We start from the raw sequence: 25882 nt of genomic DNA on the forward strand, positions 1-25882 counted from the left end.
GATTAGGAAATGAGACACTTAAAGTAGTAAAGGAGTTTTGCTATTTGGGGAGCAAAATAACTGATGATGGTCGAAGTAGAGAGGATATAAAATGTAGGCTGGCAATGGCAAGGAAAGCGTTTCTGAAGAAGAGAAATTTGTTAACGTCGAGTATAGATTTAAGCGCCAGGAAGTCGTTTCTGAAAGTATTTGTAGGGAGTGTAGCCATGTGTGGAATAGTTTGAACAAAAAGAGAATAGAAGCTTTCGAAATATGGTGCTTCAAAAGAATGCTGAAGATTAGATGGGTAGATCACATAACTAATGAGGAGGTACTGAATAGAACTGGGGAGGAATTTGTGGGACAACATGACTAGAAGAAGGGATCGGTTGGTAGGACATTTTCTAAAGCGTCAAGGGATCACCAATTTAGTATCGGAGGGCAGCGTGGAGGGTAAAAATCGTAGAGGAGGACCAAGACAGGAATATACGAAGCAGATTCAGAAGTATGTAGGTTGCAGTAGGTACTGGGAGATTGCAGAGGATAGAGTAGCGTGGAGAACTGCATCAAACCAGTCTCAGGACTGAATACCACAACAACAACGACTACAACAAAGAATAATGGATCGACCAATTTGCAGTGGACACTAGGCGCTTTGTGAAAGAAAGTTTGCTTTCTTCAAAAATATGAATTTGGCAACCCCTGAAATTGCCACCCGGGGCAAATGCCCCGACTTGTCCTACCGCCCCCCCCCCCCCCCCCCCCCTAGGTATTTATACGGGCCTGAACACACGAGGACGACATATCGGGGTGATGCAAAGGTTTTGTTGGTGTGTGTACTAGTGAAAAAAATGGTTCAAATGGCTCTGAACACTATGGGACTTAATTTCTGAGGTCATCAGTCGCCTAGAACTTAGAACTACTTAAACCTAAGTAAGCTAAGGACTTCACACACATCCATGCCCGAGGCAGGATTCGAACCTGTGACAGTAGCGGGCGCTCGGCTCCAGACTGCAGCGCCTAGAACCGCACGGCCACTCCAGCCGGCGTGTACTAGTGAAAATCGCATCAATATCGCTTCGGTAGTTCGTGAGACGAGCGTTGAAATACCGACAGCCAACTCGGCCGGGGACATCTTAATACGAGTGTATAGCGATAAGGAGCCAGCTGACGTCACGCGGCCCTACGTCACAGCGGCTCGATCACGTGGGACGGCGGCGGCGTGGCTGCCTGGCCTATCAGTAGCCAGAGGGCGCCAGCAGAGGTCGGACGCTGCGCGTGAGAGAGGGGAGCGCCGCCAGCTTGCGTCTCTCAAGCCCGGCACGCATTCGACTGCGGTGAGTACAGTCTGTGCAGTCGAGCCAGACAAATTCGATGTGTGTAGGGACTTGTACCGGCCGAGGTGGCTGAGCGGTTCTAGGCGCGTCCATCCGGAACCGCGTGACTGCTACGGTCGCAGGTTTGAATCCTGTCTCGGGCATAGATGTGTGTGATATCCTTAGGTTAGTTAGGTTTAAGTAGTTCTAAGTCTAGGGGACTGATGACCTCAGAAGTTTAGTCCCATAGTGCTCAGAGCCTTATGAACCATTTTTGTAGGGACTTTTGCCAACCGAAAAAAATGTTCAAATGTGTGTGAAATCTCATGGGACTTAACTGCTAAGGTCATCAGTCCCTAAGCTTACACACTACTTAACCTAAATTAGCCTAAGGACAAACACACACACCCATGAAACTTCCTGGCAGATTAAAAATGTGTGGCGGACCGAGACTCGAAGTCGGGACCTTTGCCTTTCGCGGGCAAGTGCTCTGCCAACTGAGCTACCCAAGGACGACTCACGCTTCGTCCTCACAGCTGAGCTCTCCTGCGAACCTTGCAGAACTAGCACTCCTGAAAGAAAGGATATTGCGGAGACATGGCTTAGCCACAGCCTGGGCAATGTTTCCAGAATGAGAAGGTAGGAGACGCGGTACTGGCAGAAGTGAAGCTGTGAGGACGGGGCGTAAGTCGTGCTTGGATAGCTCAGTTGGTAGAACACTTGCCCACGAAAGGCAAAGATACCGAGTTCGAGTCTCGGTCCGGCACACAGTTTTAATCTGCCAGGGAGTTTCATATCAGCGCACACTCCGCTGCAGAGTGAAAATCTCATTCTGGAAACACGCACACATGCCCGAGGGAGGTCTCGAACCTCCGCCGGGACCAGCCGCACAGTCCATGACTGCAGCGCCTCAGACCGCTCGGCTAATCCCGCGTGGCTTTCGAACAACTTTTCTTGTCTTTATGTCGGTCGGGGAGAACCACGCGACAGCCTACTCCCTCTTTCTCCCCCCCCCCCCCCCACCACCACCGCCAAAACACAATCCGATAAATCGTATGAAGTGCTGTGGTGCCAAACGCTTGATAGGAGTTGTTCTTTTGTCACTGTGTACGGAATTAAATGCTGTTCTACACTGAAGAGCCTAAGAAACCGGCACACGTGCCTAATATCATGTAGAGCCCCCCTCCCCCCTCCCCGAATATGCAGAACTGCCGCAAAGCACGACGTAACATGGACTCGACTAATGTCTAAAGTAGTGTTGGAGGGAACTGAAATCGTAAGTCCTGTATGTCTGTCCATAAATCTGTGAAATTAGGAGGGGGTGGAGATCTCTTCTGACAGCATGTTGCGAGGCATCCCAGATATCCTTAATAATGTTCATGTCTCGGAAGGTTGAAACTTCGTGGCAGATTAAAACTGTGTGCTGGACCGAGACTCGAACTCGGGACCTTTGCCTTTCGTGGGCAAGTGCTCTAACAACTGAGCTATCCAAGCACGACTCACGCCCCGTCTTCACAGCTTTACTTCTGCCAGTACAGCGTCTCCTACCTTCCAAACTGCAGAAGCTCTGCTGCGAACCCTGTAGAGCTAGCACTCCTGAAAGAAAGGATGTTGCGGTGACATGGCTTAGCCACAGCCTGGGGGATGCTTCCAGAATGAGGTTTTCACTCTGCAGCGGAGTGTGCGCTGATATGAAACTTCCTGGCAGATTAATACTGTGTGCCGGACCGAGACTCCAACTCGGGACCTTTGCCTTTCGTGGGCAAGTGCTCTAACAACTGAGCTATCCAAGCACGACTCACGCCCCGTCTTCACAGCTTTACTTCTGCCAGTACAGCGTCTCCTACCTTCCAAACTGCAGAAGCTCTGCTGCGAACCCTGTAGAGCTAGCACTCCTGAAAGAAAGGATGTTGCGGTGACATGGCTTAGCCACAGCCTGGGGGATGCTTCCAGAATGAGGTTTTCACTCTGCAGCGGAGTGTGCGCTGATATGAAACTTCCTGGCAGATTAATACTGTGTGCCGGACCGAGACTCCAACTCGGGACCTTTGCCTTTCTCGGGCAAGTGCTCTACATTTCTTTCAGGAGTGCTAGTTTTGCAAGGTTCGCAGGAGAGCTTCTGTAAAGTTTGGAAGGTAGGAGACGAGATACTGGCAGAAGTGAGGCTGTGAGAACGGGGCGTGAGTCGTGCTTGGGTAGCTCGGTTGGTAGAGCACTTGCCCGCCAAAGGCAAAGGTCCCGAGTTCGAGTCTCGGTCCAGCACACAGTTCCAATCTGCCAGGAAGTTTCAAATCAGCGATCACTTCACTGTAGAGTGAAAATCTCATTCTGGGAAGATTGGTTGCCAGCAGAAGTGTTGAAACTCAGGAGAGTGTTCCTGGTGACACTCTCTAGCAAATTCTGGACGTGTCGGCTGTCGCATTGTCCTGGTGGAATTTCCCAAGTGCGCAGGAATGCACAATAGACATGAATGAAGGCAGATGATCAGACAGGATGCTTCTGTACGTGTCACCTGTCAGAGCCGTATCTAGACGCATCAGGGGTCCCACATCACTCCAGCTGCACCCGCCCCACACCATTACAGAGCCTCCACCAGCTCGAACAGTCCCCTACTAAGATACAGGTTTCATGGACTCATGAGGTTCTTCCCATACCAGTACACGTCCACCTATTCGATAGAATTTGAAATGAGACTCGTCCGACCAGGCAACATATTTCCGGTCGCCGGCCGGAATGGCCGAGCGGTTCTAGGCGGTACAGCCTGGAACCGCGCGACCGCTACGGTCACAGGTTCGATTCCTGCCTCGGGCATGGATGTGTGTGATGTCCTTAGGTTAGTTAGGTTTAAGTAATTCTAACTTCTAGGGGGCTGATGACTTCAGAATGTAAAACGTAGACTGGCATAGGCAAGGAAAGCGTTTCTGAAGAAGAGATTTAAGAGTCAGGAAGTCGTTTCTGAAAGTATTTGTATGGAGTGTAGCCATGTATGGAAGTGAAACATGGACGATAAATAGTTTAGACAGGAAGAGAATAGAGGCTTTCGAAATGTGGTACTACAGAAGAATGCTGAAGATTGGATGGGTAGATCACATAACTAATGAGGAAGTATTGAATAGAATTGGGGAGGAGTTTGTGGCACAACTTGACTAGAAGAAGGGATCGGTTGGTAGGGCATATTCTGTGGCATCAAGGGATCACCAATTTAGTATTGGAGGGCAGTATGTAGGGTAAAAATCGTAGAGGGAGACCAAGAGACCAACACACTAAGCAGATTCAGAAGGATGTAGACTGCAGTAGGTACTGGGAGATGAAGAAGCTTTCACAGGATAGAGTAGCATGGAGAGCTGCATCAAACCAGTCTGTGGACTGAAGACCACAACAACAACAAATATTTTTTGGTTCAAAAATCGATTTTTTTAATTGCATTTTTTGATCCATAAAAGTGTTTAGAATCCACCCCTGAAACGGTTTTTCCGAATACGGAACTGAAATGTTTGTTATTCGCGGTTGAACAAAAAGATGCACCTGTCTGAAATCGGCCTTTTTCATGAACCAGTTTTTTTTCCTTTTGGAGGACGAATTATTGTACCGGTGCTTGGGAGGAAACACGCAAAATTCAAATGAAAGTTTGAACGCCTGTTTTTGGAAGTTAGCCCCCCATCATTTGCATTCTGGTGCGAAGGCTGTGGAGATTGCGACTTTCCTGGCAGTACTCAGAGCCATTTGAAGCGTTTTGTTTCCAGTCATCAACACTCCAGTGTTGGTGCTGACGGGCCCAGGCGAGGCGCAAAGCTCTGTATCGTGCATTCATCATCGGCTCCGAAAGCCCTTATTGATGATGGTTCGTTGAATGATTCGCATACGTGACACTCATTGGTGGCCCAGCATTGAAATGTGCAGCATTTTGCGTAAGGTTTGCACTTCTGTCACGTTGAACGATTCTCTTTCAGTCGTCGTTGGTCCCATTCTTGCACGATCTTTCTCCGGACGCAGCGATTTGGGAGATTCGATGTTTTACCAGATTCCTGTTTTTCACGGTACGCTCGTGAAATGGTCGTACTGGAAAATCCCCACTTCATCGCTATCTCGGAGATGCTGTGTCGTATCGCTCGTGCGCCGACTATAACAACACGTTCAAACTCACTTAAATCTTGATAACCTGGCGTTGTAGCAGCAGTAACCGACGCAGCAACTGCACCATACACTTGTCTTATACAGGCGTTGTCGACTGCAGCGGCGTATCCTGCCTGTTTACATATCTCTTTATTTGAATACGCACGCCTATACAGGTTTCTTTAGCGTTTCAGTGTAATATGCATGGCAGAGTGCCAGGCAGACGAAACGTTAATGACAGATTTTCGGGGAAATTTAAAGATATTTAAAGACTGAATATCTTTGTGGGACTTGTGCGAGGAGTATAGCAACAAAGATGCAAGAAATGAGGCACAAGATTCTAAAAACAGAAATACAGACAAATTAGATCTTAAATTACGTTCTCAGTACATATCGGTAGTAAAACCTAAAAACCGAAATACAGAATGTCAGTGGACAGTTAGGTATAAAATACACTTGCTTGCTGCTTTTTTTAAAAGAAAAATATCACATCTTCTCCTATAAAGATCAAAGTGTTGGACTTTTTTTCACAGTTCTGATAGTTGCCAAATGCTTTATTTCCTATGTTGCTGTTGCTGTATTTATTAGATGACGTTCAATCGCCATCATTTCCTGTCTTTCTTCTTCTAATCTGAAATGAGTTTCCTAAAATTACAGAGGCATCTTTGATGCTTCATACACAAATAAGTTAATGAAGTTTACCTGAACGTCCTTTGTTCTATTTATTTTGCTTCATCATGATGTGTTTCCTCAGGCAACTACAAATCACGTTGCAGGTTTCATTGATTATTTTAGATAGTAATTGTGTGGGTAGAACAGCACTGAATGGGTGGCCCTCTTAATTTCTGCCAATGGCTATAAACTGCAATGTAGCTAACAGTCTTTTCTTGCAGCTTACAGCGTCCCTCAGGACTGTATTTAGTTAAGAATGATGATGTTCAACAGCTTCGAAACGCACGATTCACCCAGTATTAGACAATTACGAAAATCATCGGCTCCTAGATCCCTATGTAACAGAGGATTACGCACTTCTTTGGCCACAGCTCTCGGCATTTTATGGCTTTGGTTCAAATGGTTCAAATGGTTCTGAGCACTACGGGACTTAACATCTGAGGTCAGCAGTCCCCTAGAAATTATAACTACTTAAACCTAACTAACCTAAGGACATCACACACATGCATGCCCGAGGCAGGATTCGAACCTGCGACCGTAGCGGTCAGCCAGCATCTCGTGGTCGTGCGGTCGCGTTCTCGCTTCCCACGCCGGGGTTCCCGGGTTCGATTCCCGGCGGGGTCAGGGATTTTCTCTGCCTCGTGATGGCTGGGTGTTGTGTGGTGTCCTTAGGTTAGTTAGGTTTAAGTAGTTCTAAGTTCTAGGGGACTGATGACCATAGATGTTAAGTCCCATAGTGCTCAGAGCCAGCCAGCCGTAGCGGTCAGGCGGTTCGAGACTGAAGCTCCTAGAACCGCACGGCCACACCAGCCGGCTTTATGGCTTTACTTCTTCTAAAACAAACAAGGCAAGCCGCTGTTCTTCTTTCTGTGTAAAATCAAGCGGGTTGTACTATGACACAATCTCATCGTACTTACGATACGCCGCGCGGGATTAGCCGAGAGGTCTCAGGCCCTGCAGTCATGGACTGTGCGGCTGGTCCCAGCGGAGGTTCGAGTCCTCCCTCGGGCATGGGTGTGTGTCTGATTGTCTTCAGGACAATTTAGGTTAAGTAGTGCGTAAGCTTAGGGGCTGATGACCTTAGCAGTTAAGTCCCATAAGATTTCACACACGTTTGAACATTTGAACTTACGATACAACATCGCAGCTCGGTAATCGCTGAGTGCAATCACATCTAGGCTGACACGAAATTTGTCGGTCGGTCGGTCTGTCTGTCGGTCGGTTGGTTGGTCGGTCTGTCTGTCCGTCCGTTGGTCGGTCAGTCGGTCGGTCGGCAGCTGAACTGATGCGTGTGTAGCCGCAGAAGTGTGACGTAGAGGCAGACACCAAAGAGGTGCGGAGACAACTAAACTGGTTTATATGTGTAGAAATGTTAAACTGTCCGCTTCATAGAACAAAGTATCCTACGACCACAGTACGAGTGAAGCAGTTGGAATCAGACTTCGGTTTATTAGTATTATACTAGGGAAACGGAATCAGTCTATAAAACGAGACTGTTACAAATCACTCGAATGACCCATATTAGGACATTGCTCAACTGTGTGGTATCCATACCAGACAGCACAAGGAGGACGTGGAACGTATACATCTACATCTACATCCATACTCCGCAAGCCACCTGACGGTGTGTGGCGGAGGGTACCTTGAGTACCTCTATCGGTTCTCCCTTCTATTCCAGTATCGTATTCTTCGTGGAAACAAGGATTGTCGGTATGCCTCTGTGTGGGCTATAATCTCTCTGATTTTATCCTCATGGTCTCTTCGCGAGATGTACGTAGGAGGGAGCAACATACTGCTTGACTACTCGGTGAAGGTATGTTCTCGAAACTTCAACAAAAGCCCGTACCGAGCTACTGAGCGTCTCTCCTGCAGAGTCTTCCACTGGAGTTTATCTATCATCTCCGTAACGCTTTCGCGATTACTAAATGATCCTGTAACGAAGCGCGCTGCTCTCCGTTGGATCTTCTCTATCTCTTCTATCAACCCTATGTGGTACAGATCCCACACTGCTGAGCAGTATTCGAGCAGTGGGCGAACAAGCGTACTGTAACCTACTTCCTTTCTTTTCGGATTGCATTTCCTTAGGATTCTTCCAATGAATCTCAGTCTGGCATCTGCTTTACTGACGATCAACTTTATATGATCATTCCATTTTAAATCACTCCTAATGCGTACTCCCAGATAATTTATGGAATTAACTGCTTCCAGTTGCTGACCTGCTATATTGTAGCTAAATGATAAGGGATCTTTCTTTGTATGTATTCACAGCACATTACACTTGTCTACATTGATATTCAGTTGCCATTCCCTGCACCATGCGTCAATTCGCTGCAGATCCTCCTGCATTTCAGTACAATTTTCCATAGTTACAACCTCTCGATATACCACGCCATCATCCGCATAAAGCCTCGGTGAACTTCCGATGTCATCCACAAGGTCATTTATGTATATTGTGAATAGCAACGGTCCTACGACACTCCCCTGCAGCACACCTGAAATCACTCTTACTTCGGAAGACTTCTCTCCATTGAGAAGGACATGCTGCGTTCTGTTATCTAGGAACTCATCAATCCAATCACACAATTGGTCTGATAGTCCATATGCTCTTACTTTGTTCATTAAACTACTGTGGGGAACTGTATCGAACGACTTGCGGAAGTCTAGAAACACGGCATCTACCTGGGAACCAGTGTCTATGGACCTCTGATTCTCGCGGACGAATAGCGCGATCTGGGTTTCACACGATCGTCTTTTTCGAAACCCATGCTGATTCCTACAGAGTAGATTTCTAGTCTCCAGAAAAGTCATTCTACTCGAACATAATACGTGTTCCAAAATTCTACAACTGATAGACGTTAGAGATATAGGTCTATAGTTCTGCACATCTGTTGGACGTCCCCTCTTGAAAACGGGGTTGACCTGTGCCCTTTTCCAATCATTTGGAACGATACACTCTTGTAGAGACCTACTGTACACCGCTGCAAGAAGGGGGGCAAGTTCCTTCGCGTACTCTGTGTAAAATCGAACTGGTATACCATCAGGTCCAGCTGCCTTTCCCATTTTGAGCGATTTTAATTGTTTCTCTATCCCTCTGTCGTCTATTTCGATATCTACCATTTTGTCATCTGTGCGACAATCTAGAGAAGGAACTACAGTGCAGTCTTCCTCTGTGAAACAGATTTGGAAAAAGACATTTAGTATTTCGGCCTTTAGTCTGTCATCCTCTGTTTCAGTACGATTTTGGTCACAGAGTGTCTGGACATTTTGTTTTGAGTCACCTACCGCTTTGACATAAGACCAAAATTTCTTCGGATTTTCTGCCAAGTCAGTACATAGAACTTTACTTTCGAATTCATTGAACGCCTCTCGCATAGCCCTCCTCACACTGCATTTCGCTTCGCGTAATTTTTGTTTGTCTGCAAGGCTTTGGCTATGTTTATGTTTGCTGTGAAGTTCCCTTTGGTTCCGCAGCAGTTTCCTTACTCGGTTGTTGTACCACGGTGGCTCTTTTCCATCTCTTACGATCTTGCTTGGCACATACTCATCTAACGCATACTGTACGATGGTTTTGAACTTTGTCCACTGATCATCAACACCATTTGTACTTGAGACAAAACTTTTGTGTTGAGCCATCAGGTATGAAATCTGCTTATTGTCACTTTTGCTAACCAGAAAAATCTTCCTACCTTTTCTAATGTTTCTATTTACGGCTGAAATCATCGATGCAGTAACCGCTTTACGATCGCTGATTCCCTGTTTTGCGTTAACTGTTTCAAATAGTTCGGGTCTGTTTGTCACCAGAAGGTCTAATATGTTACTGCCACGAGTCGGTTCTATGTTTAACTGCTCAAGGTAGTTTTCAGATAAAGCACTTAAAAAAATATTCACTGGATTCTTTGTCCCTGCCACCCGTTATGAACGTTTGAGTCTCCCAGTCTATATCCGGCAAATTAAAATCTCCACCCAGAACTATAAAATGGTGGGGAAATGTACTCGAAATATTTTCCAAATTATCCTTCAGGTGGTCAGCCACAACAACTGCTGAGCCAGGGGGCCTATAGAGACATACAATTGCCATGTCTGATGCTTTAACCGTGACCTTCACCCAAATAATTTCACATTTCGGATCTCCGTCAATTTCCTTCGATACTATTGCACCTCTTGTCGCTATACACACGCCTCCCCCTTCACTGTCCAGCCTGCCTCTGGGGTATACATTCCAATCTGAGTTTAGAATTTCGATACTGTTTACATCTGGTTTCAGCCACCTTTCTGTCCCTAGTACTATGTGGGCGTTGTGACCGTTTATTAATGAGAGCAGTTCTGGGCAGAAGACAAGGGCAGTACTAATGATCGCAGGTTTGTTTGACTCATGGGAGAGAGTCACGAAGATGCTGAAAGAACTCTTGAAAATACACGCAAAGAATTCTGCGGAAATCTCCTCAGGAAGTTTGAAGAACAGACTAAGGTGATGAATGTCAAGGTGTACTACAACCCCTTACGCAACTCTCCCGGAACGATCCCGAGGACAAAGTACAGTAATTACGCTTTGTACAGACGCGCTTAAGGAGAGGTTTACTATCTTTGGCACGAATAAAGCACGTTCTTTTGATAATTTTTTTCTCGGGATGTGTTATAGATATCTATGTCAAATTTGGTCAAAATGTTTATTGGTATTTACTCTACAAACTAGAATTTTTTCGACCGGAAATGTCGAAGAGCAAGGGCGGAAGTGCCGTCGGAACGAAACAAAATTTCGATGTAGACCTCCACGCGCGGTATGTCACAGGTCAGCCGGCTCGTATGAAATCAAAATTGGGTCGACGTTACCGATGTATATGACATTCTTTAGGAGTTGTACCTCGCGTAAGTTACTTGGGCCATAGGAAACGAAATGTCGGCGATTTGAAAAAAAAAAAAAAAAAAGTTTTTTTTTCATCGATATTTCAACTTCGTCGGCCAAGTAAAAATATTTATAGTTGATGGACCGGAATAAAAGTGGTACAACTCCTAGGCAATTTAGTTAGCCTCGTCGGAAACAAAGAATCATACCAATCTGTTCAGTAGATTTGAAGTTACCATACTGCGCGATAAAAAGAAAGTCATTTCGAGAAAAACGCATTTGAAGTTTTCACTATATAAAAATGCAATATTACGCAACGTACGTTCAATCTGCTATTCCGGGTCTACAAACTAGTCCTTCCTCCATCTGGGCCATCCTGCGCTCTCCAGAGCCGTTCGTACGGCCGGTGACAAGCGGTTCTCGGCCGCTCGAATCCGGTGGTCGTCCGAACGCTTGGCGAACTGCGTCGAATAGAGTCCCAGGGTGGCGTCCATCGTTGTCACGGTCTCCAGAATTGCTGAATACTCTTCGTTGAAGCTGCTCGCTGCCAGAAAAGACGCAATCTCCACAGTCTTCGCACCAGAATGCAAATATTTGGGGGCTAAGTTCCCAACACAGGCGTTCAAAGTTATATTTGAATTTTGCGTGTTTCTTCCCAAGCACCGGTACAATAATTCGTCCTCCGAAAAAAAAAAAAAAAAAAACTGGTGCATGAAAAAGGCCGATTTCAGACAGGTGCATTAATTTGTTCAACCGCGAATAACAAACATTTTCGTTCCGTATTCGGGAAAACCGTTTCAGGGGTGGATTCTAAACACTTTTATGGATCCAAAAATGCAATTAAAAAAATCGATTTTTTGAACCAAAAGATGTTGTTGTGGTCTTCAGTCCAGAGATTGGTTTGATGCAGCTCTCCATGCTACTCTACCCTGTGCAAGCTTCTTCATCTCCCAGTACGTACTGCAACCTACATCCTTCTGAATCTGCTTAGTGTATTCATCTCTTGGTCTCCCTCTACGATGTTTACCCTCCACGCTGCCCTCCAATACTAAATTGGTGATCCCTTGATGCCTCAGAACATGTCCTACCAACCGGTCGCTTCTACTAGTCAAGTTGTGCCACAAATTTCTCTTCTCCCCAATCCTATTCAATACTTCCTCATTACTTATGTGATCTACCCATCCAATCTTCAACATTCTTCTGTAGTACCACATTTCGAAAGCCTCTATTCTCTTCCTGTCTAAACTATTTATCGTCCATGTTTCACTTCCATACATGGCTACACTCCATTCAAATACTTTCAGAAAATACTTCCTGACACTTAAATCATTACTCGACGTTAACAAATTTCTCTTCTTCAGAAACGCTTTCCTTGCCATTGCCAGTCTACATTTTATATCCTCTCTACTTCGATCATCAGCAGTTATTTTGCTCCCCAAATAGCAAAACCTCTTTACTACTTGAAGTGTCTCATTTCCTAATCTAATTCCCTCAGCATCACCCGAGTGAATTCGGCTACATTCCATTATTCTCGTTTTGCTTTTGTTGATGATCATCTTATATCATCCTTTCAGGACACTGTCCGTTCCATTCAGCTGCTCTTCCAGGTCCTTTGCTGTCTCTGACAGAATTACAATGCCATCGGTGAACCTCAAAGTTATTCCTTCTCCATGTATTTTAATTACAACTCCGAATTTTTCTTTTGTTTCCTTTACTGCTTGCTCAATATATAGATTGAATAACATCGGAGATAGGCTACAACACAGTCTCGCTCCCTTCCCAACCACTGCTTCCCTTTCGTACCCCTCGACTCTTATAACTGCCATCTGGTTTCTGTACTAATTGTAAATAGCCTTTCGCTCCCTGTATTTTATCCCTGCCACCTTCAGAATTTGAAAGAGAGTATTCCAGTCAACACTGTCTAAAGCTTTCTCTAAGTCTACAAATGCTAGAAACATAGGTTTGCCTTTCCTTAATCTATTGTCTAAGATAAGTCCTAGGGTCAGTAATGCCCCACGTGTTCCAGTATTTCTACGGAATCCAAACTGATCTTACCCAAAGTCGGCTTCTACCAGTTTTTCCATTCGTCTCTAAAGAACTCGAGTTAGTACTTTGCAGCCATGACTTATTAAAGTGATAGTTCGGTAATTTTCACATCTGTCAACACCTGCTTTCTTTGAGATCGGAATTATTATATTCTTCTTGAAGTCTGAGGCTATTTCGGCTCTCTCATACATCTTGCTCGCTAGATGGTAGAGTTTTGTTAGGCCAGGCTCTCCCAAGGCTGTCAGTAGTTCTAATGGAATGTTGTCCACTCCTGGGACCTTGTTTCGACTTAGGTCTTTCAGTGCTCACGCAATATCATAGCCCCATATCTTCATCTACATCCTCTTCCATTTTCATTATATTGTCCTCAAGTACATCGTCCTTGTATAGACCCTCTATATACTCCTTCCACCTTTGTGATTTCTCTTCTGTGCTTAGAACTGGGTTTGCGTCTGAGTACTTGATATTCATACAAGTGGTTCTCTTTTCTCCAAAGGTCTCTTTAATTTTCCTGTAAGCAGTATCTATATTACCCTTAGTGAGATAAGCCTCTACATCCTTACGTTTGTCCTCTAGCCATCCCTGCTTAGCCATTTTGCACTTCCTGTCGATCTCATTTTTGAGACGTTTGTATTCCTTTTGGCCTGCTTCATTTACTGTATTTTTATATTTTCTCCTTTCATCAATTAAATTCAATATTTGTTCTGTTACCCAATGATTTCTACTAGCCCTCGTCTTTTTATCTACTTGATCCTCTGCTGCCTTCGCTACTTCATCCCTCAAAGCTACCCATTCTTCTTCTACTGTATTTCTTTCCGCCATTCCTGTCAATGTTTCCTTATGCTCTCCCTGAAACTCTGTACAACCTCTGGTTCTTTCAGTTTATCCAGCTCCCATCTCCTTAAATTCCCACCTTTTTGCAGTTTCTTCAGTTTTAATCTACAGTTCATAACCAATAGATTGTGGTCAGAGTCCACATCTGCCCCTGGAAATGTCTTACAATTTAAAACCTGGTTCCTAAATCTCTGTCTTATTATATAATCTATCTGAAATCTGTCAGTATCTCCAGGCTTCTTCCCTGTATACAACCTTGTTTCATGATTCTTAAACCAAGTGTTAGCTATGCTTAAGTTGTGCTCTGTGCAAAATGCTACCAGGCGGCTTCCTCTTTCATTTCTTAGCCCCAATCCATATTCACCTACTACGTTTCCTTCTCTCCCTTTTCCTACTACCGAATTCCAGTCACCCATGACAATTAAATTTTCGTCACCCTTCACTATCTGAATAATTTCTTTTATTTCATCATACATTTCTTCAATTTCTTCGTCATCTGCAGAGCTAGTTGGCATATAAACTTGTACCAGTATAGTAGGTGTGGGCTTCGTATCTATCTTGGCCACAATAATGCGTTCACTATGCTGTTTGTAGTAGCTTACCCGCATTCCTATTTTCCTATTCATTATTAAACCTACTCCTGCATTACCCCTATTTGATTTTGTGTTTATAACCCTGTAGTCATCTGACCAGAAGTCTTGTTCCACCTGCCACCGAACTTCACTAATTCCCACTATATCTAACTTTAACCTATCCATTTCCCCTTTTAAGTTTTCTAACCTACCTGCCCGATTAAGGGATCTGACATTCCACGCTCCGATCCGTAGAACACCAGTTTTACAGAAGACAAAAGATAGTAAACCTCCCCTTAAGCACTCTTCTGGCTTTCCATTCATGAATGTAGCGGGAATAAGTGGTAAAATAATAAGCACCCATCTCCCTGCCATGCACTTCACAGAGGTCTGGTGACGACAGATGTAAATTGGTTGGTTGATCAGGGGGATGGGACCAAACAGCGTGATCATCGGTCCCATCAGGTTAGGGAAGGATGGGGAAAGATTTCCGCCGTGCCCCTTCAAAGGAACCATCCCGGCATTTGAAGCGTTTTAGCGAAATCATGCAAAACCTAAATCAAGATCGCCGGACGCGGGATAGGACCGTCGTCCTTCCGAACGCGAGTCCAGTGTGCTAACCACTGCGCCACCTCGCTCGGTAGGTGTAGATGTGAATGTTATTTCATAAAAGTGCAGAGGAACAAATTATATTGTTTAAGATGAAACGCGCGAGAAAGGCATCGGTATGTATCGCTGTCTTAGGAGCTGTATGTGACCCACAGAGTTCTAGGGCCTATCTCTTTGACACGATATCTGAACTTTAAAAAAAAAGTGACAATAAACACTGGAACAGCGATCCACTCGTTCTCTTCCCAGCTCAGAATCTGCATCTACATCTACATCTACATTTATACTCCGCAAGCCACCCAACGGTGTGTGGCGGAGGGCACTTTACGTGCCATTGTCATTACCTCCATTTCCTGTTCCAGTCGCGTACGGTTCGCGGGAAGAACGACTGCCGGAAAGCCTCCGTGCGCGCTCGAATCTCTCTAACTTTACATTCGTGATCTCCTCGGGAGGTATAAGTAGGGGGAAGCAATATATTCGATACCTCATCCAGAAACGCACCCTCTCGAAACCTGGACAGCGAGCTACACCGCGATGCAGAGCGCCTCTCTTGCAGAGTCTGCCACTTGAGTTTATTAAACATCTCCGTAACGCTATCACGGTTACCAAATAACCCTGTGACGAAACGCGCCGCTCTTCTTTGGATCTTCTCTATCTCCTCCGTCAACCCGATCTGGTACGGATCCCACACTGATGAGCAATACTCGAGTATAAGTCGAACGAGTGTTTTGTAATCCACCTCCTTTGTTGATGGACTACATTTTCTAAGGACTCTCCCAATGAATCTCAACCCGGTACCCGCCTTACCAACAATTAATTTTATATGATCATTCCACTTCAAATTGTTCCGCACGCATACTCCCAGGTATTTTACAGAAGTAACTGCTACCAGTGTTTGTTCCGCTATCATATAATCATACGATAAAGGATCCTTCTTTCTCTGTATTCGCAATACATTACATTTGTTTATGTTAAGGGTCAGTTGCCACTCCCTGCACCAAGTGCCTATCCGCTGCAGATCTTCCTGCATTTCGCTGCAATTTTCTAATGCTGCAACTTCTCTGTATACTAAAGCATCATCCGCGAAAAGCCGACGCTATCTACTAGGTCATTTATATATATATTGTGAAAAGCAAATGGTCCCATAACACTCCCCTGTGGCACGCCAGAGTTTACTTTAACGTCTGTAGACGTCTCTCCGGCGAGAACAACACGCTGTGTTCTGTTTTCTAAAAACGCTTTAATCCAGCCACACAGCTGGTCTGATATTCCGTAGGCTCTTACTTTATCGGGCGACAGTGCGGAACTGTATCGAATGCCTTCCAGAAGTCAAGCAAAATGGCATCTACCTGGGAGCCTGTATCTAATATTTTCAGGGTCTCACGAACAAATAAAGCGAGTTGGGTCTCACATGATCGCTGTTTCCGGAATGCATGTTGATTCCTACAGAGTAGATTCTGGGTTTCCAGAAATGACATAATACGTGAGCAAAAAACATTTTCTAAAATTCTACAACAGATCGATGTCATAGGTCTATAGTTTTGCGCATCTGCTCGACGACCCTTCTTGAAAACTGGAACTAGCTGTGCTCTTTTCCAATCATTTGGAACCTTCCGTTCTTGCGGTACACGGCTGTTAGAAGGGGAAGCAAGTTTTTCAAAATCAGTGGGGCAGATAAAAGCAAAGACGAAAATATTGTCCTGATTGTTCCCACAATATTCCGAAGCGGAAACTTGGTGGACAGTTGCTTCGGTAAATGAGAAATGTCGTTCGTATTTTCTATAGAATCAAAAGGAAGCTTTTTCTCAGTTTATCGCAATACGTACATTGTTAGTCAGGTCAGACATAACAGCCCTTTTATTTCGTTAAGTGTTCCAGGTATCTAAACGGTTTCCTGCAAATGATGATACGCTAAGGAGGCACGTACTTTTGTTATGTGATAAAGAGTTTTAACTCCTGTATCGATCGAGATAATGAAGCAAGAGTGATTTTTTTACATGACATGATATGCTTTCTTAACGATATCCGAAAGCGCTTGAAAAGATGAGTACAGCGATATGAAAGTTGGTAATTTTGACGGCGAAACTCTCCGCCACGGAATGTGAGAAACGCTCTAAAACTGAAAGGCAAGTCGACCGGAATCGACCACCGTGTTGTAAACATGCTGTACCAAGCCTTTCGACTGTCTACTTGTTCGCACTGCAGAACTAGCAGGAGCTGTGTCGTTTACCGGCCGGTCATTTCTGCTTCAAAATTCCTGACATGTACCCCAATGAGGAGAAGGTAGACATGCTTCTTTTGTTCAGTGAACGTGAGAGAAATGCTGTCAAAACGGTACGGCATGCAGGGATGTCCAACTTGATCGTCGCTAGGCAGTTTGCTCAAATTATTATGTCAAAAATGGTTCAAATGGTTCTGAGCAGTATGGGACTTAACTTCTGAGGTCATCAGTCCCCTGGAACTTAGAACTACTTAAACCTGACTAACCTAAGGACATCACACACATCCATGCCCGAGGCACGATTCCAACCTGCGACCGTAGCGGTCGCGCGGTTCCACACTGTAGCGCCTAGAACCGCTCGGTCACTCCGGTCGACTTATTAGGTCGCTGTTGCGTAAAGGCAGCTTAAGGGGACCACAGCCTGCCCATCTAACCCATGTTAATTTAGGCAAGTATTTGACCCATTTCTGAAAAAGCTATTTGATGCAGGACCTTAATACTTTTACTCTATGTTTCATGATGCTAATCGAGTCTAACTCTACTTTATCCATTTTATAGTTTTTAAGAAATCCTTTTGTAAATTTATTAACAAATAACATTAAGTTTGTCCTGCAGATAATATTTTTTGTGAACTTCCTAATGGTGGAATAGTAATGAATGTAGTACCAGAGGTGGCTTTTTATGTTATACAGAGTCTCTGAAAATTTCATCCATTTATCTATGATAGTTTCTGATATAATGAGGCATATGTTTCCAGGAAATTGACTTTAAAGAAAAAACTTTTGAAATTTGTTGCTTACAGTTAATTAAAACTGTCCTGCTGCATATGATGGCCCTTCGTTGGCCTCTAGCAGATCTTCCAGCTCCTTTTTCACCTTCCTGGATGTTTGTCTTGCTTTCTTGGTCATATTAGATGCAGACCTGTCTGCATCGGCTATCCTCATTTTATCGCAATGTTGTAGCCCAGTGATCATATTTTCACCAGGATTAATTCCCAACTTCTTCAGTACCCAACACTTTCCAATATTACCACAATAGAATGTAGTAACAGCATCATGAACTCTAGTTTCATTGTATGCATGCTTACATATACAGTTTTAGGAAGGCGGTTCCAAATTATGCTGTTGAAACATTCATTTGGGTTCTGTGTCTCCCCATGCAGACATTTCCTTAGAATGTCAGGATGAGCCAAGTCTCTGAAAATAGGTTTAATTGCTGTAATAACAGCAGCAGGAAGAGAATGTTGGTGAGAATAAGATTCTCCAGTTGGCTGAGCCCTATTGTATTTGCACCACGAATTTTCTCCTGATGGACACAATCCACGACATGGCCTATCATCAGTAGAGGACTTACGGAAGAATATGGCCCAAACATCTCTCTTCATTGCCTCCAGATTTTCTTTATTTCTCCTAATTGCCTGCTCATAGCATACCTGCAAGTTTTCTATTTCAGTTTTAGTTAACTGACCCTGTCCGGCCAACAATTTTCCATCTCTAATTTTTTTTCCTCTCATATCAACAGTTAGTTTTCTCAGCCTTGTTCCCAAACGTTTTTTAACGTGGCCTACACATTCTATTTTCCTAATAATGGCATCTCCATACGGGTTAGAGTTCACCACATTGTTGTAAGCCTTACTGTCACCATCGCCCAAATATTTGCTGTACCGTACGCCTCTTGTTTCTACAGAGTGATGAAATATTTGTTGTACTTCATGAACTTCCATACCACCACTTGTTCCTCTAAAATTAGCCACGCAGTTGTGTTCTTTATGTTCATTGAATTTACAACATTTGCAATATTTATACATTATCTCCACATCTAACACTTTACTGGTGTCCACACTCGTGGCAGTCACTACTCCATTCAGAGAAGTATGTTCTCTTTTCTGTAAACTTCCATCAAGTGCAACTGCAATATCCAAACATCCATCATTTTCTTCCACTGCTTCCCTAGCAGCCAGTTTCATACTTTCCTCACTGACCTCACATACAGCTTTCTCTAATATTGCAGTCAGTTTTTCAAATTTATTTGATGGTTGATGTAAGTTCATCACTGAACAAAACGTTCTCCCTGCAGCCATGCCCTTGCCAATGGATCGTAAGGCATAAACTAATCTAGTATTGATTTCATATGGGCCACTAGCATCTGGTTGTGAAGAACTCATAAATTAAATCACAGCTGAGCATTTAGTGCAAATTAAATCCAAAGCAATTGCTAGGCCTTTTCTCCCACTGCCACTCTCACAAATTTCCACACTCTGTGACTCACCACACTGTCTACATTGTACAAATTTAGAAATTACATCTGATAATATTCTCAAATTTATAGTAATGTTACTGCACCCTTTGTCACTTACAGTAAATTCGTTGTAACTCTCTCGAAACGGTCAGAGCTTCTTTGATGATGCACTTGTTGAAGAATTACAAGTAGAAGCATCGTTGCCAGGCGACTTAACCTCTTGTACAGAAAGCTTTCTAAACTTGTTTACGTTTCGTCATCTTCAATAAACACAAGAAAACACACGTAAACAAGCACTGCAAACGTAAGTATAACAACTACTCGCAATCACACTTGAACAAAAGCGACCGCGTGTTTGAAAGTGTGTTGTTTACAAATAGCAGAAACAAAAGAATACCGACCGCTGCATTCCAAGGATAGCCAACACACTCGGGAGTAAAAAAACAAATCCCTAACGTGCAATTTAGGGGGTATAAAGATCTAAAATATATGCCGAGAAGTGGGTGACAAAAGTGGGCGTGGCACATGAACACACGTGATAGGAAAATGCTCTTCAAATGCACGAAAAAAAAAAAATCAGCAAAAATCCTTCCCAAAGTAGTTACATGAAACCTTAATCTTTCGAAATACGATGAAAACCGAAAACAGATTTTTTTCGACCTGAACCACGGTGTGGTCCCCTTGCGTCATATGGAGGTCGAGGATGAAGACAGCAACTTGCAGAACACACGATGAAGATGTTCTGGCTACGACGCTTATAAATCCGCATGACGCACCAAACCAAGGAATATGGGATCAGCCACAAGAGTGTCATTCGCTAGCTCGCATCGACATAATCTGCAGCCTTATCATCCGTCACTACATCACGCAGTCGGAGGGCGTGACTTCGAACTCGGTACAGAATTTTTGTCGGTTTGCCCTGCATCGCCTGGGAAACGACAGTGCTGTTTCCCAACGTGTGCTCTTTACAGGCGAAGCTACGTTTACGAGCCACAGTGATGTAAATTATCGCAGCATACTCTATTGGGCAGCCGAAAATGCGCGCTAGCTTCTCCAGGTACAAGTTTATGCCACGATGATGATGATGTTCGGTTTGTGGGAAGCTCAACTGCGCGGACATCAGTGCCCGTGAAGTCCACGTTTTTACGCAGTCCAGTTTTTACACAGTCCAATCTAGCCTCCGTCGCGAATGATGATCAGGAGGATCAAATGACGAGGACAACACGAACACCCACGCCCCGGGCAGAGAAAATCCCCAACCCGGTCGGGAATCGAATGCGGGTCTCCGTGATCCACAAGCGGCAGTTTATGCCGTATACATACGGGTCAGGCGATTACCTATCAGGGGAGTGATGCTAAAAATGAAAATTACACTACTGGCCATTAAAATTGCTTCACCACGAAGATGACGCGCTACAGACGCGAAATTTAACCGACAGGAAAAAGATGCGCTGATATGCAAATGATTAGCTTTTCAGAGCATTCACACAAAGTTGGCGCCGGTGGCGACACCTATAACCTGCTGACATGAGGAAAGTTTCCAACCGATTTCTCGTACACAAACAGCAGTTGACCGGCGTTGCCTGGTGGAACGTTGTTGAGATGCCTCGCGTAAGGAGGAGAAATGCGTACCATCACGTTTCCAACTTTGATAAAGGTCGGATTGTAGCCTATCGCGATTGCGGTTTATCGTATAGCGACATTGCTGCTCGCGTTGGTCGAGATCCAATGACTGTTAGCAGAATATGGAATCGGTGGGTTCGGGAGGGTAATACGGAACGCCGTGCTGGATCCCAACGGCCTCGTATCACTAGCAGTCACAGGCATCTTGTCCGCACGGCTGTAACGGATCGTGCAGCCACGTCTCGATCCCTTAGTCAACAGATGGGGACGTTTGCAAGACAACAACCGTCTGCACAAACAGTTCGACGACGTTTGCAGCAGCATGGACTAACAGCTCGGAGACGATGGCTGCGGTTACCCTTGACGCTGCATCACAGACAGGAGCGCCTGCGATGGTGTACTCGACGACGAACCTGGTTGTACGAATGGCAAAACGTCATTTTTACGGATGAATCCAGGTTCTGTTTACAGAATCGTGATGGTCCCATCCGTGTTTGGCGACATCGCGGTGAACGCACACTGGAAGCGTGTATTCGTCATCGCCATACTGGCGTATCACCAGGCGTCATGGTATGGGGTGCCATTGGTTACACGTGTCAGTCACCTCTTGTTCGCATTCACGGCACTTTGAACAGTGGACGTTTCATTTCAGATGTGTTACGACCCGTGGCTCTACCCTACATTTCAGCAGGATAATGCACGACCGCATGTTGCAGGTCCTTTACGGTCCTTTCCGGATACAGAAAATCTCTCACCAACTGAAAACGTCTGGTAAATGGTGGCCGAGTAACTGGCTCGTCACAATACGCCACTCGCTGCTCTTGATGAACTGTGGTATCGTGTTGAAGCTGCATGGGCAGCTGTACCTGTACACGCCATCCAAGCTCTGTTCGACTCAATGCCCAAGCGTGTCAAGGTCGTTATTACGGCCAGAGGTGGTTGTTCTGGGTACTGATTTCTCAGGATCTATGCATCCAAATTGCGTGAAAATGTAATCACATCTCAGTTCTAGTATAATATATTTGTCCAATGAATACCCGTTTATCACCTGTATTTCTTCTTGGTGTAGCAATTTAATGGACAGTAGTGTATATTAATGAGTTAATTAGTAGTCTAAATGGTAAAAAACAAGTGGTATTTCGTTTAAGATGAGGGCTTTTAATAAAACTCTGGTATAATGTACTGTGTCATTTTAGGGCTTATGATTTATGTAGTGTTGCTTCGTGTAACTCGGGCAAAACGAGCAATGTTAATAAGAGTAGGGGTAATGGAACGCCAATGAAGGGAAATATTGTTAAGGGGTGGTTTTCTATCTTTGGCCCGAAAAAAGCATGTTCTTTGAGAATTTCTTTCTCGGTATGTGTTATAGATACCAATGTCAAATTTGGTCAAAATGTTTATTGATATTTCCTCTACAAACTGGAATTTTTTCTACCGGAAATGTCGAAGAGCAAAGGCGAAAGTGCCGTCGGAATGAAACAAAATTTCGATGTAGACCTGCACACGCGGTATGTCTCAGGTCAGCCGGCTCGTCTGAAATCAAAATTGAGTTGACGCTGGCGAAATATATAAGATTCTTTAGGAGTTGTACGTCGCTTAAGTTATTTGGACCATAGGAAACGAAATGGCGGCGATTTGAAAAAAATAAATGTTTTTTTTTCCATCGATATTTCGACTTCGTCGGCCAAGTAAAAATATTTATAGTTGATGGACCGGAATAAAAGTGGTACAACTCCTAGACCATTTGGTTAGCTTCGTCGGAAACAAATAATCATGCAAATCGGTTCAGTAGATTTGAAGTTACCATACCGCACAATAAAAAGAAAGTCATCTCGAGAAAAACGCGTTTGAAGTTTTGACTACATATAAATGCAATATTGTGCAACTTACGTTCAGTCTGCTACTCCGGGTCCATAAACTAGTCCTTCCTCTTCCTCACAGAGGGCGTTCTGCTCGGTCTGGGCCATCCTGCGCTGCTCCAGAGCCGCTCGTACGGCCGGTGACAAGCGGTTCTCGGCCGCTCGAATCCGGTGGTCGTCCGAATGCTTGGCGAACTGCGTCGAATAGAGTCCCAGGGTGACGTCGATCGTTGTCACGGTCTTCAGAATTGCTGAATACTCTTCGTTGAAGCTGCTCGCTGCCAGGAAAGTCGCAATCTCCACAGTCCTCGCACCAGAATGCAAATGCCTGGGAGCTAACTTCCAAACACACGCGTTCAAACTTTCACTTTAGTTTTGTGTGTTTCCTCCCAAGCACCGGTACAATAACTCGTGCTCCGAAAGAAAAAACTGATGCGTGAAAAAGGTCAAATTCAGGCAAGTGCATTTTTTGTTCAACCGCGAATAGCCAACATTTCCGTTTCGTATTCGGGAAAACCGTTTCAGGGGTGGATTCTAAACACTTTTATGGATCCAAAAATGCAATTTAAAAAAAATCGATTTTTGGAAGCAAGAGATAGTAAACCTCCCCTTAATGTGGATAGCAATGTTAACAGTAAGTGTGCTACAGTGGCTGAAATTGGTAAAACTCAGAGAGTGAACATCGCCACTCGCGCCTTCTCGCTTGACGGTGCTGGTTTGGGCTGAGTGGAATGCACGTTAGAGCGCCTCTGTCGGAACTGTCCTTCAAATAGCCGATTAGTAGCAGTTCGTTGTGACACTGTGGAGCCAAATGTTGCTCGAACTGCTGCTGCAGACTCAGTACGATGCACCAGAGCCATATTACTCATTTATTTATTCTTCAGCATTACAGCCTATTACCTGAAAAGCTAAAGTAGTCTATACAAGTCACATTTCCTCGGATACTAATAAATTATTAATTGATACACAATTTAGACAGTCGAAATACCCTGAGATTTCAAGAAGAACATAATTATTCCAATTCCAAGGAAAGCACGTGCTGACAATTGTGAGAATTATTGAACTATCAGTTTAATAAGTCACGGTTGCAAAGTACTAACACGAATTGTGTACAGAAGAATGGGAAAAGAGACAGAAGAGGACCTGGAAGAACAGTTAAACGGAATGGACAGTGTCTTGAGAGAAGGGTGTAAGATAAACATCAACAAAAGCAAAACGAGTATAATGGAATGTAGTCGAATTAAGACGGGTGATGCTGAGGGAATTACACTCCTGGAAATTGAAATAAGAACACCGTGAATTCATTGTCCCAGGAAGGGGAAACTTTATTGACACATTCCTGGGGTCAGATACATCACATGATCACACTGACAGAACCACAGGCACATAGACACAGGCAACAGAGCATGCACAATGTCGGCACTAGTACAGTCTATATCCACCTTTCGCAGCAATGCAGGCTGCTATTCTCCCATGGAGACGATCGTAGAGATGCTGGATGTAGTCCTGTGGAACGGCTTGCCATGCCATTTCCACCTGGCGCCTCAGTTGGACCAGCGTTCGTGCTGGACGTGCAGACCGCGTGAGACGACGCTTCATCCAGTCCCAAACATGCTCCATGGGGGACAAATCCGGAGATCTTGCTGGCCAGGGTAGTTGACTTACACCTTCTAGAGCACGTTGGGTGGCACGGGATACATGCGGACGTGCATTGTCCTGTTGGAACAGCAAGTTCCCTTGCCGGTCTAGGAATGGTAGAACGATGGGTTCGATGACGGTTTGGATGTACCGTGCACTATTCAGTGTCCCCTCGACGATCACCAGTGGTGTACGGCCAGTGTAGGAGATCGCTCCCCACACCATGATGCCGGGTGTTGGCCCTGTGTGCCTCGGTCGTATGCAGTCCTGATTGTGGCGCTCACCTGCACAGCGCCAAACACGCATACGACCATCATTGGCACCAAGGCAGAAGCGACTCTCATCGCTGAAGACGACACGTCTCCATTCGTCCCTCCTTTCACGCCTGTCGCGACACCACTGGAGGCGGGCTGCACGATGTTGGGGCGTGAGCGGAAGACGGCCTAACGGTGTGCGGGACCGTAGCCCAGCTTCATGGAGACGGTTGCGAATGGTCCTCGCCGATACCCCAGGAGCAACAGTGTCCCTAATTTGCTGGGAAGTGGCGGTGCGGTCCCCTACGGCACTGCGTAGGATCCTACGGTCTTGGCGTGCATCCGTGCGTCGCTGCGGTCCGGTCCCAGGTCGACGGGCACGTGCACCTTCCGCCGACCACAGGCGACAACATCGATGTACTGTGGAGACCTCACGCCCCACGTGTTGAGCAATTCGGCGGTACGTCCACCCGGCCTCCCGCATGCCCACTATACGCCCTCGCTCAAAGTCCGTCAACTGCACATACGGTTCACGTCCACGCTGTCGCGGCATGCTACCAGTGTTAAAGACTGCGATGGAGCTCCGTATGCCACGGCAAACTGGCTGACACTGACGGCGGCGGTGCACAAATGCTGCGCAGCTAGCGCCATTCGACGGCCAACACCGCGGTTCCTGGTGTGTCCGCTGTGCCGTGCGTGTGATCATTGCTTGTACAGCCCTCTCGCAGTGTCCGGAGCAATTATGGTGGGTCTGACACACCGGTGTCAATGTGTTCTTTTTTCCATTTCCAGGAGTGTAGATTAGGAAATGAGATACTTAAAGTAGTAAAGGAGTTTTGCCATTTGGGAAGCAAAATAACTGATGATGGTCGAAGCAGAGGATATAAAATATAGACTGGGAATGGCAAGAAAAGCGTTTCTGAAGAAGATAAACTTGTTAACATCGAGTATAGATTTAAGGGCCAGGAAGTCGTTTCTGAAAGTATTTGTATGGAGTGTAGCCATGTATGGAAGTAAAACATGGACGATAAATAGTTTAGACAAGAAGAGAATAGAAGGTTTCGA

At 45.0% G+C, this 25882-nt stretch overlaps 1 protein-coding gene across 2 annotated transcripts in view; it reads left to right on the forward strand.

The window, feature by feature from the left end:
• The first annotated feature begins 1226 nt into the window (after nt 1–1226).
• The window catches only part of LOC124719973 (L-galactose dehydrogenase-like), a 99908-nt gene continuing 75252 nt past the window's right edge, over nt 1227–25882 (forward strand). For both annotated transcript variants that reach the window (XM_047245189.1, XM_047245190.1), the window contains exon 1: nt 1227–1316. The gene's annotated coding sequence lies outside the window, so the exon portion shown is untranslated. The remainder of the gene's footprint in view (nt 1317–25882) is intronic.

Source organism: Schistocerca piceifrons, chromosome 11 (genome assembly GCF_021461385.2).
Source record: "Schistocerca piceifrons isolate TAMUIC-IGC-003096 chromosome 11, iqSchPice1.1, whole genome shotgun sequence".
In the NCBI taxonomy this organism is placed as follows: Eukaryota; Metazoa; Arthropoda; class Insecta; order Orthoptera; family Acrididae; genus Schistocerca; species Schistocerca piceifrons.